This window comes from Oncorhynchus kisutch, unplaced genomic scaffold (genome assembly GCF_002021735.2).
Source record: "Oncorhynchus kisutch isolate 150728-3 unplaced genomic scaffold, Okis_V2 Okis05a-Okis16b_hom, whole genome shotgun sequence".
NCBI classification, from domain to species: Eukaryota; Metazoa; Chordata; class Actinopteri; order Salmoniformes; family Salmonidae; genus Oncorhynchus; species Oncorhynchus kisutch.
The window spans coordinates 2303948-2318781 of NW_022261982.1; the positions used below are offsets into that span (position 1 = coordinate 2303948).

At 42.9% G+C, this 14834-nt stretch overlaps 1 pseudogene; it reads left to right on the forward strand.

Moving 5' to 3' along the window:
• The first annotated feature begins 35 nt into the window (after window positions 1–35).
• Window positions 36–14834, forward strand: part of LOC116359819 (DNA-binding protein SATB2-like) — a 54726-nt pseudogene continuing 39927 nt past the window's right edge.

Sequence of the window (14834 nt, forward strand, 5' to 3'; positions counted from 1 at the left end):
CTCTCTCTCTCCACCCCCTTCACACACAAACAAACACCCAAGCAAGCACACAGAGCGTATTTCCTGTATCTCCCGTATCTATCGTCCTCTCGCTTGCGCTCTGTCAAGCTGCTTTGCTGTCACACTCAAGTAGAGCACGGAGAAGAACCATCGAGCTCCAAGTGACGGATATCCGACTTCTGCTCCCCGAAACATCCCCCAGTCCAGCCCTGGATTCAATACTTATCATCAATGGACAGAGCTTTCTACCCAACCAGGCGAGGTACAGACACCACGTAAACAGTGAGTACAACCTGTTCACATACACTTTTTATTATGAGCCTCATCTTTTCAGCCAGCTTGAGCCTACTTTACCAACATTACAAATACTAATAAAAGTATTAGGTGTCAGTTTATAACAGTGATAATAACAACAATGGTCCAAGGCCAAATTCTAATAGTAATAGTAATATTTTAAAGGATAAAAATGCTTTAAATTAATGATCGTTAATATTAGGCCCAATACAATGTACATTTAATGAATGTATCAACAATGTTCTGGTCGTGCGTCTAGCCTGAATAATTGTCTGTTAAAAATAATAGCCTAAATGGGTGAAGAATATAAATTATGAGCATGGTGTCAATGTTTTGGCGATAATTTAGCGTAAATAATGCTCTCTCATTAGGTTACCATATAATAACTATTATTAGCTATGATAATAATATTTGGTCTGGATTATATTATCTCATATTTAGATGTTTCATGTAGTTTAACACTTTTAGATTTCAGATAAAAATACATGTAGATTATACATTCCACATTAACAATAAAGTCTATCAACAGTTTTACTACTGACAATTATTATTATAATAAGAACTATTATACTTTTATAATTCTACTTGAGGAGTGTGCACGTTCTGATTAAATCATTACGCAAAACAAAGACGAGCTCACTGTGTTGAATGCAAAATACATTTAGCACGGGTTAGTATCAGGTAGAGCCTATATCAATTTGCAATTTTCCATGCGAATTCATTTAGGACAATTTATCACATTGCGTAGCTAGCTATCCAACATGCATTATCTTAGTGAAATTAGTTTCGTTTTGGAGTTTGAAAATGTAGTGCTACTGACTTATTACTCTTCTTTTAGAGTTTTATTTCAACTTTTAATTTATACAAGTAAAAGGCGTAGTGTCCCGAGTCAAAACCATTGGCTGTAGGTCTAGCCTATAGACCTACTTTTTGATTGAGACGTTGACGTATCAATACTTTTCCATGTGTATATTCTCAACTGCATTTAAATGTTTTATCGGAAACAAGCCACGGGTCAAATTCAGGAATTTTAGCGCGTTTGAATGTTCATATGTTGACGACAAACGAATGAGCAACCGGACTGAGCAAGCTGTCTTGCACCATAAGGTGAATAAATAAGCACCCTACCCTGCATAAATGTCTACAACATTTCATTTAAAAAAATGTCAGCTAAAATGTAACATTTATAAGCTGGCCTAATGAGTGGACAGGGCACATTTTTTTGCTCAAACGTTTTTACAGCGAGAGAAAGAGCAGCGTTGCTCTCAGCAAGACGAAGCCTATTGTCCCCAAAAATGTCAACAGCAGTAATTTAGTGGTTCCATCAAAATGCCGGTTTCATTTGGATAAACTTGGTTTCACTGCAGTATGCCAAGCGGAGAGAAAAAAGTTGTTCCTACAGATTTCTGTCCATTTCTCTCTCCCAAAATAAAAAACTTCAGGGCTTGACTATTTAAAAAAATGACTGAATGAAATGCCCCCTTACCATTTTCCTATTTAACGTTATTTGATTCTATGTAATACAGTACATGCAAAAGCTAGGCCTCTTACCATGGGTGTGTCTCCCTCATTAAGAATACAGTTAAATGGTTCATTCAAATAAAATCCTATTTTTATTCATCACATGCTTCATAAACAATAGGTGTAAACTAACAGTGAAATGCTTACTTAAGGCCCTTCCCAACAATGCAGAGAACCAAAAAATAGACAAATAATAGAAAAGTAAAAGATGTAATAAGACTGTAAGTAATAATAAATTCACAATGCGTAATGATAACTTCAGTGCATTCCCAAAGTATTCAGACCCCTTGATTTTTACACATTTGTTACATTACAGCCTTATTCTAAAATTGATTAAATAGTTTTCCCCCCTCATCAATCTACACACAATACCACACGATGACAAAACAAAAACAGGGTTTTGTACATTTTTGCAAATGTACAAAACACTACAGTGCATTTGTACATTTTTGCAAATGTACAAAAAAAACCTACGGAAATATGACATTTATATAAATACTCAGACCCTTTAGTACTTTGTTGAAGCACCTTTGGCAGCGATTACAGCCTTGAGTTGTCTTGGATATGATGCTACAAGCTTGGCACAGCTATTTTCAGGTCTCTCCAGAGATGTTCGATCGGGTTCAAGTCCAGGCTCTGGACGGGCCACTCAAGGACATCAGGGACTCCTGCGTTGTCACTCACGCGTTGTCTTGGCTGTGTGCTTAGAGGTCCTGAGCACTCTGGAGGAGTGCTGCAGAGATGGTTGTCCTTCTGGAAGGTTCTCCCATCTCCAGAGAGGAACTCTGGAGCTCTGTCAGAGTGACCATCGGGTCCTTGGTCACCTCCCTGACCAAGGCCCTTCACCCCCGATTTCTCAGTTTGGCGGGGCTGCCGGCTCTAGGGAGAGTCTTGGTGGTTCCAAACTTCTTCCATTTAAGAATGATGGAGGCCACAGTGTTCTTGGGGATCTTCAATGCTGCAGACATCTTTTGGTACCCTTCCCCAGATGTGTGTCTTTACACAATCCTGTCTCAGAGCTCTACAGCCAATTCCTTCCACCTTATGGCGTGGTTTTTGCTCTGACATGCACTGTCTTAGCGTTAAGCGGGCGGGTGTTAAGAAGCGCGGTTTGGTGGGACATGTTTCGGAGGACACTCGACCTTCGCCTCTGGAGCCCGTTGGGGAGTTGCAGAGATGAGACAATATCAAAATTGGGGTGAAAAAAAGGCACAAAAAAATGACATTGCGTCATCTGTGGATCTGTTGGGGCAGTATATGAATTGTAATGGGTCCAGGGTGAGTGTGATTATGGTGTTGATGTGAGCCATGACCAACCTTTCAAAGAATTTCATGAATACAGATGTGAGTGCTTTGGGGCGATAGTCATTTAGACAGGTTACCTTGGCATTCTTAGGCACAGGGACTATGGTGGGCTGCTTGAAACATGTAGGTATTACAGACTGGGTCAGGGGGAGGTTCAAAATGTCTGTGACGTCACTTGCCAGCTGGTCAGTGCACGCTTTGAGTACACGTCTTGGTAATCTGTCTGGCCCTGCGGCCTTGTGAATGTTAACCTGTTTAAAGGTCTTGCTCACATCGGTTACGGAGAGCATTATCACACAGTCGTACTGAACAGCTGGTGCTCTAATGCATGGTTCAGTGTTGCTTGCCTCGAAGCGAACATAGAAGGCGTATAGCTCGTCTGGTATGCTCGTGTCACTGGGCAGCTCCCAGCTGGGTTTCCCTTTGTAATCTGGGATAGTTTTCTAGCCCTGCCATATACAACGAGTGCCAGAGCTGGCATAGTACTGTACAATTCGATCTTAGTCCTGTATTGACACTCTGCCAGTGTGATGGTTCGTCGGAGGTCGTAGCGGGATTTCTTATAAGCGTCCAGATTAGTGTCCCACTCCTTGAAAGCGGCGCTCTAGCCTTTAGCTCAGTGCGGATGTTGGCTGTAATCCATGCCTTCTGGTTGGGATAAACGAATGAAGCCGATGACTGGTGTGGTAAAATCCTGAATGTTATCGGATGAATCCCAGAACATATTCCAGTCTGTACCAGTGAAACAGTCCTGTGGTTTAGCATCTGCTTTATCGGGCCACACTGGTACTTCCTGTTTGAGTTTTTACTTGTAAGCATGAAACAGTAGGATAGAGGTATGGTCAGATTTGCCAAATGGAGAAAGAGGGAGAGCCTTGTATGCATTTCTGCGTTTTGAGTAAAGGTGATCTAGAATTTTGTCAACCCTAGTTGTACAGGTGACATGCTGGTAAAAATGTGGTAAAACAGATTTCAGTTTCCCTGCATTAAAATGACCGGCCACTAGGAGCACCGCTTCTGAATGTGCATTTTCTTGTTTGCTTATGGCGCTATACAGCTCGTTGAGTGTGGTCTTAGTGCCAGCATCCGTTTGGGGTGGTAAATAGACAGCTATGAAAAAATATAGATGAAAACTCTCTTGGGAAATAGTGTGGTTTACCAGCTTATTCTGAGGTATTTTAACTCAGGCGAGAAAAAACTCAAGACTTCCTTAACATTAGAGATCACACACCATCTGTTGTTAACACAGGGACACAGGTAGAAGCTTGTAGTTTTCAGAATGAATGGGCATAGGCGGGCAGTAGGCCTAGTTAATAAAAACATGGTGTGGTAGGTTTGATTCAATTCCATCAATTGGCTCCATGTTTGAGTTAAAGTTTGAGTTGAAACAAAACAAGTTATCAAACTAGCATTGAAAGGTATTTTGAAGAGAAAATCATTGAATGGTACTTTAATAAAATATGGCAAATGCAGTACTGGGTGTTCACAGTGAATGGTATGACTGTGTGTTACTATGTTGACCCTGTGTTGTCTAGTACATTTGGCATCCATGTGAGTGTAAGTGTAGTATACTGTAGTGATTGTAGTATGCTCTAGTGAGTGTAGTATACTGTAGAGAGTGTAGTATACTGTAGAGAGTGTAGTATACTGTAGAGAGTGTAGTATACTGTAGAGAGTGTAGTATACTGTAATGAGTGTCGTATAATGTAGTGAGTGTAGTATACTGTAGAGAGTGTAGTATACTGTAGAGAGTGTAGTATACTGTAGAGAGTGTAGTATACTGTAATGAGTGTAGTATAATGTAGTGAGTGTAGTATACTGTAGTGAATGTAGTATACTGTAGAGAGTGTAGTATACTGTAGTGAGTGTAGTATGCTCTAGTGAGTGTAGTATACTGTAGAGTGTAGTATAATGTAGTGAGTTTAGTATACTGTAGTGAGTGTAGTATACTGTAGAGAGTGTAGTATAATGTAGTGAGTTTAGTATACTGTAGTGAGTGTAGTATACTGCAGTGAGTGTAGTTGCTCCAGTGTGTGTAGTATACTGTAGTGAGTGTAGTTGCTCCAGTGTGTGTAGTATACTGTAGTGAGTGTAGTTGCTCCAGTGTGTGTAGTATACTGTAGTGAGTGTAGTTGCTCCAGTGTGTGTAGTATACTGTAGTGAGTGTAGTTGCTCCAGTGTGTGGTTTCTATGTGTCTGTACAGTCTCCCAGTGTTGTATGCTTGAAGTGGTTTCTATGTGTCTGTACAGTCTCCCAGTGTTGTATGCTTGAAGTGGTTTCTGTGTGTCTGTATGTGTATGTTTATATTGAGAATGCATGGCCTTCATGAGGCCAGGGTCAGAGTAGAAGTCTGGTTCAAACCGGAACCTTTTTGTGACGGGAGCAGTTCATTTTTTAAACATTTTTAATACGATATTGTCGAGGTGGCATCAGATTAGAGGCATGGCTTATTTGAGGCGTGGCTTCCACATTTTTTGGTCACTTGTTAGCATAAATTCCTGTTCATCATGTTCATTTTGTACACAGCAAATTATAAAGTACCTTGAATATTTATGCATGTTACATATTCTAATATAATAATAATATTAACACGGCTGATTACATACAGTAATAAAGTGGCAACTATTCCAACTTAGGAATTTGCATAGGCTCTTGAGGAAGTCATACACCTCGTTTAGCCTCATTGAAGCTACAAAACGGTTAGTGTTCAACCTTAACATGTGACGGCAATACAACAGAACAGATGAACAACAATGACATTTACTCTAACGGGGACCATAAAATATCTATCTTAAAGCCACGCCCCTACTAAGCCACACCTCCACTACAGGGTGTCATTAAAGGGTCCTCCAAGAACCCCTCAACTAACCGAAGGTGCAAATATGAAGCATTGACTAGAAATGGTTCCTTGGAGGATCTCCAACGTTCCTCAAGTCACTGATTCTAAGAGCGTACAGCATAATCTTTATTATTGTTATTATCATTATCATTGTTATTATTATTGTTATTATCATTATTATTGTTATTATTATTGTTATTATTGTTATTATCATTATCATTGTTATTATTATTGTTATTATCATTATTGTTATTATCATTATTGTTATTCTTATTATTGTTATTATTGTTATTATCATTATCATTGTTATTATTATTGTTATTATCATTATTGTTATTCTTATTATTGTTATTATTTATTTATTTTATTTATTTTATTTAACCTTTATTTAACCAGGAAGGGCTCATTGAGATTTAAAATCTCTTTTTCAAAAGCGTCCTGGCCAAGATAGGCAGCACCAGGTCATTACAAAAATTACAGACAAACAACATGATAAACTACAAGTAATCTGGTAAAAACCATAGAATTCACAAGAGTATAAAACAAAATCAAAAACAGCCAATTAAAAACATTGAGAGGTCAGGGAATCAGTCTCAAGATCCTTCATCAGTGATTTAAAAACATTGACAGGTCAGGGAATCAGTCTCAAGATCATTCATCAGTGATTTAAAAGCACCAATCGGGACAAGTTCTTCCAGTTTAAAACTATTTTGTAAGGTGTTCCAAGACAATGGCGCAGATGACATAAAAGCCCTTTCACCAAATTAAGTTCAGACATTTGGAACAGTTAGCAGGATAAAGTCCAGCGAACGAAGAGAGTTCCCACCACATTTCTGAGCAATAAAAATGCCCAAATAAAAAGGTAGTAAACCCAAAATGGCTTTGTAAATAAAAGTATACCAGTGACTGAGCCTACGAGTGACTAGAGAAGACCAGCCAACCCTGGTATACAAAGTGCAGTGGTGCGTCAGGGTTTGGCAGTTTAAAATAAATCTCAAAGTGCCATGGTAAAGAGTGTCAATTGGTCTCAATTGTTATTGTTGTTATCATTATTGTTATCTTTATTGTTATCATTATTGTTATTATTGTTATTGTTATTATTATTATTATCATTATTATCTTTAGTAACAACAAGAGGAAGGAACAACACCTAATAGACACTTGAAAATAAGAAATAGAAACATATATCATGTTACATCTTTTAAAACCCCTTTTCTATATGGTCCTTTTCATCACCAGACCATAAACATCACGTAGTGGTGCATTGTTCACTTCTTCTCAGTTACATCAGTCATATATTTCAACAGTCTCAATGACCGAGTAGCTGTAAACAGTCTAAGAGAGCATGTTGCCGGCGTTGATATACGAAGAGATGGACTGTCAACTCCTTCAAGCCTAATGCTTAAGCCTAACGTTCCATCATCCTCCGAGCTCCTGGAATATTCAGACATAATTCTCTCAATGAGGGGTTTGTATACAGCAACTCTTTTGTACAGGACTTTTTTGTTTGGTTACTCAGCCCCTGGATGCATTCCAAATGGCACCCTATACCCTATAGTGTACTAGGTTTGACCAGAGCCAACATAGGGAATAGAGTGCCATTTGTGACAGCCCTTGTTCTGATCTAGTCGTGTGGATTAAAGCTGGAGGGCACTGCTGTGTGATGTCGTCAGATGTTATCAGGAGGAGATCTAATGTACTGAGCGACATCCATCCATTCAATCAAACTCACAGGACTGGTGTGATGAGAGGCGAAGTGAAGAGCTGTGAACACTAAAGTGTGTGTGTGTGTGTGTCAGAGAGAGAGAGACCTATGTTGGCAGAGGTAGAGGACACCCAACACATATCCTTCCCCTTCATACATGTCTGGTAATAATCTCTCCCTGTTAATGACTCTGGGTGCAGAGATGACGGGGGGCGGGACGGAGGGGAGGTGTTTAATCCTGTGCCTGTCTTTCCCAAATCCCATGTAGACGTGTTTATCAGAAGCAGATCTGCAATGCTCGGGGGGATCGAGTGTTTAGTCAATATCTGTTAAGATTTATAAGCTTTTAATTACACAATGCTCTCCAATCAAGCCTCGCTCTCCCATAATATCTGGTCCCATAGCAAGATGTCTGGTTCTGGACCAGAGAGGGAGAGACCAGGGATCTGGTCCCATAGCATGATGTCTGGTTCTGGACCAGAGAGGGAGAGACCAGGGATCTGGTCCCATAGCATGATGTCTGGTGGCTGGACCAGAGAGGGAGAGACCAGGGATCTGGTCCCATAGCATGATGTCTGGTTCTGGACCAGAGAGGGAGAGGCCAGGGATCTGGTCCCATAGCATGATGTCTGGTTCTGGACCAGAGAGGGAGAGACCAGGGATCTGGTCCCATAGCAAGATGTCTGGTTCTGGACCAGAGAGGGAGAGACCAGGGATCTGGTCCCATAGCATGATGTCTGGTTCTGGACCAGAGAGGGAGAGACCAGGGATCTGGTCCCATAGCATGATGTCTGGTTCTGGACCAGAGAGGGAGAGACCAGGGATCTGGTCCCATAGCATGATGTCTGGTTCTGGACCAGAGAGGGAGAGACCAGGGATCTGGTCCCATAGCAAGATGTCTGGTGGCTGGACCAGAGAGGGAGAGACCAGGGATCTGGTCCCATAGCAAGATGTCTGGTTCTGGACCAGAGAGGGAGAGACCAGGGATCTGGTCCCATAGCATGATGTCTGGTTCTGGACCAGAGAGGGAGAGACCAGGGATCTGGTCCCATAGCATGATGTCTGGTTCTGGACCAGAGAGGGAGAGACCAGGGATCTGGTCCCATAGCATGATGTCTGGTTCTGGACCAGAGAGGGAGAGACCAGGGATCTGGTCCCATAGCACGATGTCTGGTTCTGGACCAGAGAGGGAGAGACCAGGGATCTGGTCCCATAGCATGATGTCTGGTTCTGGACCAGAGAGGGAGAGACCAGGGATCTGGTCCCATAGCATGATGTCTGGTTCTGGACCAGAGAGGGAGAGACCAGGGATCTGGTCCCATAGCATGATGTCTGGTGGCTGGACCAGAGAGGGAGAGACCAGGGATCTGGTCCCATAGCAAGATGTCTGGTGGCTGGACCAGAGAGGGAGAGACCAGGGATCTGGTCCCATAGCAAGATGTCTGGTGGCTGGACCAGAGAGGGAGAGACCAGGGATCTGGTCCCATAGCATGATGTCTGGTGGCTGGACCAGAGAGGGAGAGACCAGGGATCTGGTCCCATAGCATGATGTCTGGTGGCTGGACCAGAGAGGGAGAGACCAGGGATCTGGTCCCATAGCACGATGTCTGGTTCTGGACCAGAGAGGGAGAGACCAGGGATCTGGTCCCATAGCATGATGTCTGGTGGCTGGACCAGAGAGGGAGAGACCAGGGATCTGGTCCCATAGCATGATGTCTGGTGGCTGGACCAGAGAGGGAGAGACCAGGGATCTGGTCCCATAGCATGATGTCTGGTGGCTGGACCAGAGAAGGAGAGACCAGGGATCTGGTCCCATAGCATGATGTCTGGTGGCTGGACCAGAGAGGGAGAGACCCGGGGAGGTCTGTGGTTCTGGACCAGAGAGGTAGAGACCAGAGGGGGGGTCTGTGGTTCTGGACCAGAGAGGTAGAGACCAGAGGGGGGGGTCTGTGGTTCTGGACCAGAGAGGGAGAGACCCGGGGGAGGGGGGGTCTGTGGTTCTGGACCAGAGAGGGAGAGACTGCTGACAGTTCAGGTCAACATGATAGTGTGAACATGGTATTAGACTGCTGCCTCAGATCACCCAGGTCCCTATGATATGTTGTGGCTGGATCCCCTCACTGCCAGGCCTAGGATGCCTCAGCTATGCAGTCCTATGGGAAAGAAGGAAAGTGACTGGTCTTTCCCATTAAACTGAGGGAGAGGCAGCTGGAGTTCTTCTGTATTACAATATTCTGAGTTTGTGTTGGAAAGCTCTTTCTAAAGGCTGTTATTCATTTGACATGTGCGTTTTATTGTCATCATGTGCTGCTTTTAGGCCAGAATGGGTTAATTATCATGCCAAGGGAAACCACAGATTGTGAAACAAACACATCAGATTGCATGACAGATAGCCTTTACGTCTAGAGGGTGGTGGCAGACTGCAGTTCGAACCCATGTCTCCTGCACACCATGAGACTGTGTTAGCCCGCTGAGCTGAAGCCAGATAGGCAGCAGACTACTCCTGCTTCTATAATAGTTGTATGACAGTCTGGGGGTTCAAACCCGATTGTCCTGCCGGCCACGAGACTGTGTTAGCCCGGTGAGCTAAAGTCAGACAGCCAATGGAAGCCGTCAGATCTCAGACACGGTTCCTCCAGGTTCCAAAACACCTCCGTCCGCTAGAGGCAGCAGTTACTTTACCTCAGAAGTTCTTGCCTCGAAGCGAAGACGGTTGCTCATTAATCGGGAACCTTTATGTCTTGAAAGTAGTGCGTCAAGTTATAGCCTGTTGTTATATATAACTTTGCCTGAAAAGCCAACTATCACCCCCGAGATTAGTGGCATAGCCTTTTGGTCAAACCGTAGACCTGCCTATACATACTGTATCATCTCTGGCGACAGACAGGGCGGCAGGTAGCCTCGTGGTTAGAGTGTTGAGCCAGTAACTGAAAAGTTGTTGGTTCAAATCCCAGAGGTGAAAAAAAATTATCTGATGATGTGCCCCTGAGCAAGGCACATATCCCTGATTGCTCCTGTAAATCACTCCGGATAAGAGTGTCTGCTAAATGACAGAAATGTACATTGACAGGCCTACCTAGCATGAGATTTGCTGTGTAGAAGACTGAGATGTAAATTGACAGGCCTACCTAGCATGAGATTTGGTTGGGTAGATGACTGAGATATAAATTGACAGTCCTACCTAGCATGAGATTTGCTGTGTAGAAGACTGAGATGTAAATTGACAGTCCTACCTAGCATGAGATTTGCTGTGTAGATGACTGAGATGTAAATTGACAGTCCTACCTAGCATGAGATTTGCTGTGTAGATGACTGAGATGTAAATTGACAGGCCTACCTAGCATGAGATTTGCTGTGTAGAAGACTGAGATGTAAATTGACAGTCCTACCTAGCATGAGATTTGCTGTGTAGATGACTGAGATGTAAATTGACAGGCCTACCTAGCATGAAATTTGGTTGTGTAGATGACTGAGTTGTAAATTGACAGTCCTACCTAGCATGAGATTTGCTGTGTAGATGACTGAGATGTAAATTGACAGGCCTACCTAGCATGAGAGTTGGTTGTGTAGATGACTGAGATGTAAATTGACAGTCCTACCTAGCATGAGATTTGCTGTGTAGAAGACTGAGATGTAAATTGACAGTCCTACCTAGCATGAGATTTGCTGTGTAGATGACTGAGATGTAAATTGACAGTCCTACCTAGCATGAGATTTGCTGTGTAGAAGACTGAGATGTAAATTGACAGTCCTACCTAGCATGAGATTTGCTGTGTAGATGACTGAGATGTAAATTGACAGTCCTACCTAGCATGAGATTTGCTGTGTAGATGACTGAGATGTAAATTGACAGGCCTACCTAGCATGAGATTTGCTGTGTAGAAGACTGAGATGTAAATTGACAGTCCTACCTAGCATGAGATTTGCTGTGTAGATGACTGAGATGTAAATTGACAGTCCTACCTAGCATGAGATTTGCTGTGTAGAAGACTATAGAGTCTGATAGCAGTCAGTAATATTATTTACAGTAAAGAGCCTGGTGATTTCCACCAGATGCTGGGTTGCTGTTTGTTTGTTGTGGTCTGCTTTTTCTGCTCTCGTCATCTGTAAATAAAAAGTAATGTCTTCAGTATGGGAGGGTGGATGGGTACAGGGAGGAAATGACCACAGCACTCACGCCTCCAACACAGCACTCATGCCTCCAACACAGCACTCACGCCTCCAACACAGCACTCACGCCTCCAACACAGCACTCACGCCTCCAACACAGCACTCACGCCTCCAACACAACATGAACGTATGAAGCGGTCATCTCCGTGTGATGAGTTTGATACAAAAGAAGGGTTTCATTTCAAAATGCTATTTATCTTTTTTCAGAAATGTTGAGAAATGAGCTTTTATTGTTGAAAGAAATGATGAAACAGATTGGTGTTTGTTCACTATCTCATATCGGCTTGGGGTTGTTCAACAGACGTGTATTTGTTTTAAATCTATCACTTGATGGTTTCATTTCAGAGAGACAAATAATCAACTCGTTTTGCTAAATGCTACAATATCCACCTGACTCTCCGAGGTCGTACTACTGATTTTACAGTGAAATGTGACCTTTTCTTTTACATTTGTGACATAAATGTATTGTTTTACAATAATAATTAAACACAGTCATATGAGATCTGTATGTAAAACATTTACATTTTACATTTTAGTCATTTAGCATATGTTCTTATCCAGAGTGACAGTAAGTAGGTGCATTCATCTTAAGACAGCTAGGTGACACAACCACATACAGTATCACAGTCAAATGAACAGGATACAAACATTCCATTCCAGCTAAACAACAGATATATGTAGCACAATGGAACCAATGGAATCATCCCAAAAGTGCAAATCAATTGACCCAATGCCTCTGTCTCTTTTCAAACGCTCAACATATCTGAAAGAAAACACATAGTATTTAAACCCTGATCTGATTTGACGGAGTCTCCACAATGTCAACACCAGTAAGATGTAGATAGTTGCCTGTAGACTCTTACTAGATAAACTAATTTTTGCAGAGGGTACACTGATCCTAGTTCAGTGACTATGTTGAAGGGTAACTTCTCTTTCTCTTCTCTCTCTCTCTCTGTCTCTCTCGCTCTCTCTCCCTCTCTTTCTCTTCTCTCTCTGTCTCTCTCGCTCTCTCTCCCTCTCTTTCTCTTCTCTCTCTCTGGCTTGCTCGCTCTCTTTCCCTCTCTTTCTCTTCTCTCTCTCTGTCTCGCTCGCTCTCTCTCCCTCTCTTTCTCTCCTCTCTCTCTCTCCCTCTCTTTCTCTTCTCTCTCCCCCTCTGTCTCTCTCTCCCTCTCTGTCTCTCTCTCCCTCTGTCTGTCTCTCTCTCCCTCTCTGTCTCTCTCTCTCCTGTCTGCAGGTCCGTACGCTGTGTTGGGAGTCCCTCCTGGATGTTGGAGGGGGATGGAGCGTGGTGGTACTGAGAGCCCCTGTCTGCGGGACAGTCCCGAGCAGAGAGGGGACAGCCCGGACACCTGCGCCCCCCCGCCGGGCAAGATGAGCCGTCTGGAGGGCAACGGGAGCCCCACGGGTCCACGCACGCGCCTCGGCGGCACCCCCGTTACGGCCCCTCGGAGGTAGGGGAACACATAGAGGAACACATACACAAGCAGACACACACACACAGTCTTGCGCAGCTAACCTTGTGGGAACATACAATTCAGTACCATTCAAAGTCCTATTTTCCCTAACCCTTAACCCTTAACCCTAACCATAAACCTAACCTTAACCCTAACCATAAACCTAATTCTAACCCTAACACTAACACTAACCCTAACCCTAACCATAAACCTAATTCTAACCCTAACACTAACACTAATTCTAACCTTAACCTTAACCATAAACCTAATTCTAACCCCAACACTAATTCTAACCTTAACCCTAAACCCCCCAGAAATAGCATTTTACCTTGTGGGGACCAAACAAAATGTCCCCAGTTGGTCAAATACTAGTTAAACACGTCCACTCACACACAGACACACAGACACACAGACACACAGACACACAGACACACAGAGAGAGAGACACATGTTTCCCTCAGATTACACAGATCCACAAAGATTTAGAAAACAAACCCGATTTTGATAAACTCCCATATCTACTGGGTGAAATACCACAGTGTGATATCACTGTTGCCACAAGAAAAGGTCAACAAGTGAAGAACATTGTAAATACAACCCATATTTATGTTGATTTATTTTCCCTTTTGTACTTGAACCATTTGTACATCGTTACAACACTGTATATATACATAATATGACATTTGTAATGTCTTTATTCTTTTGAAACTTCTGTGAGTGTAATGTTAACTGTTCATTTTTATTGTTTATTTCACTTTTGTATATTATCTACCTCACTTGCCTTGACAATGTTAACACATTTCCCATGCCAATGAAGCCCCTGGAATTGAATTGAATTGAGAGAGACAGAGTGAGAAAGAGAGAAAGAGAGAGAGAGAGACAGAGAGAGAGACAGAGAGAGACAGAGAGAGAGAGAGAGAGACAGAGACAGAGAGAGAGACTGAGATAAGAGTGAGACAGACAGACAGACAGACAGACAGACAGACAGACAGACAGACAGACAGACAGACAGACAGACAGACAGACAGACAGACAGACAGACAGACAGACAGACAGACAGACAGACAGACAGACAGACAGACAGACAGACAGACAGACAGACAGACAGACAGACAGACAGACAGACAGACAGACAGACAGACAGACAGACAGAAGAGAAGAGAGATGAGAAGAGAAGAGAAGAGAAGAGAAGAGAAGAGAAGAGAAGAGAAGGATTCCTCCTCATAGCCATGGCTTTCTGCTAGTGTTAATGAGGGAGCTGTCTTTGAACTGGGGGAAATCAGCCTCTCTGTTTAAAACCACAGCATGGCGGTGTGGAATGGGCCACACATAATATCCTAACACTATAGTCCAGAGAGCAGTTTATACATAGTGTATGTTCACTTGTAGGGACATACACACACACTTCTACTCCCTAGCTGAGTTATTGGGATATAGCGTGCCTGATGAGACTTGGTTTCCTGGAGTTCATTTGTCGTTGTGCTGTCAGTAGTTTGATTGATTCCTCCAAATTACTACTCCTTACGGATTAGCTGAGTATGATGG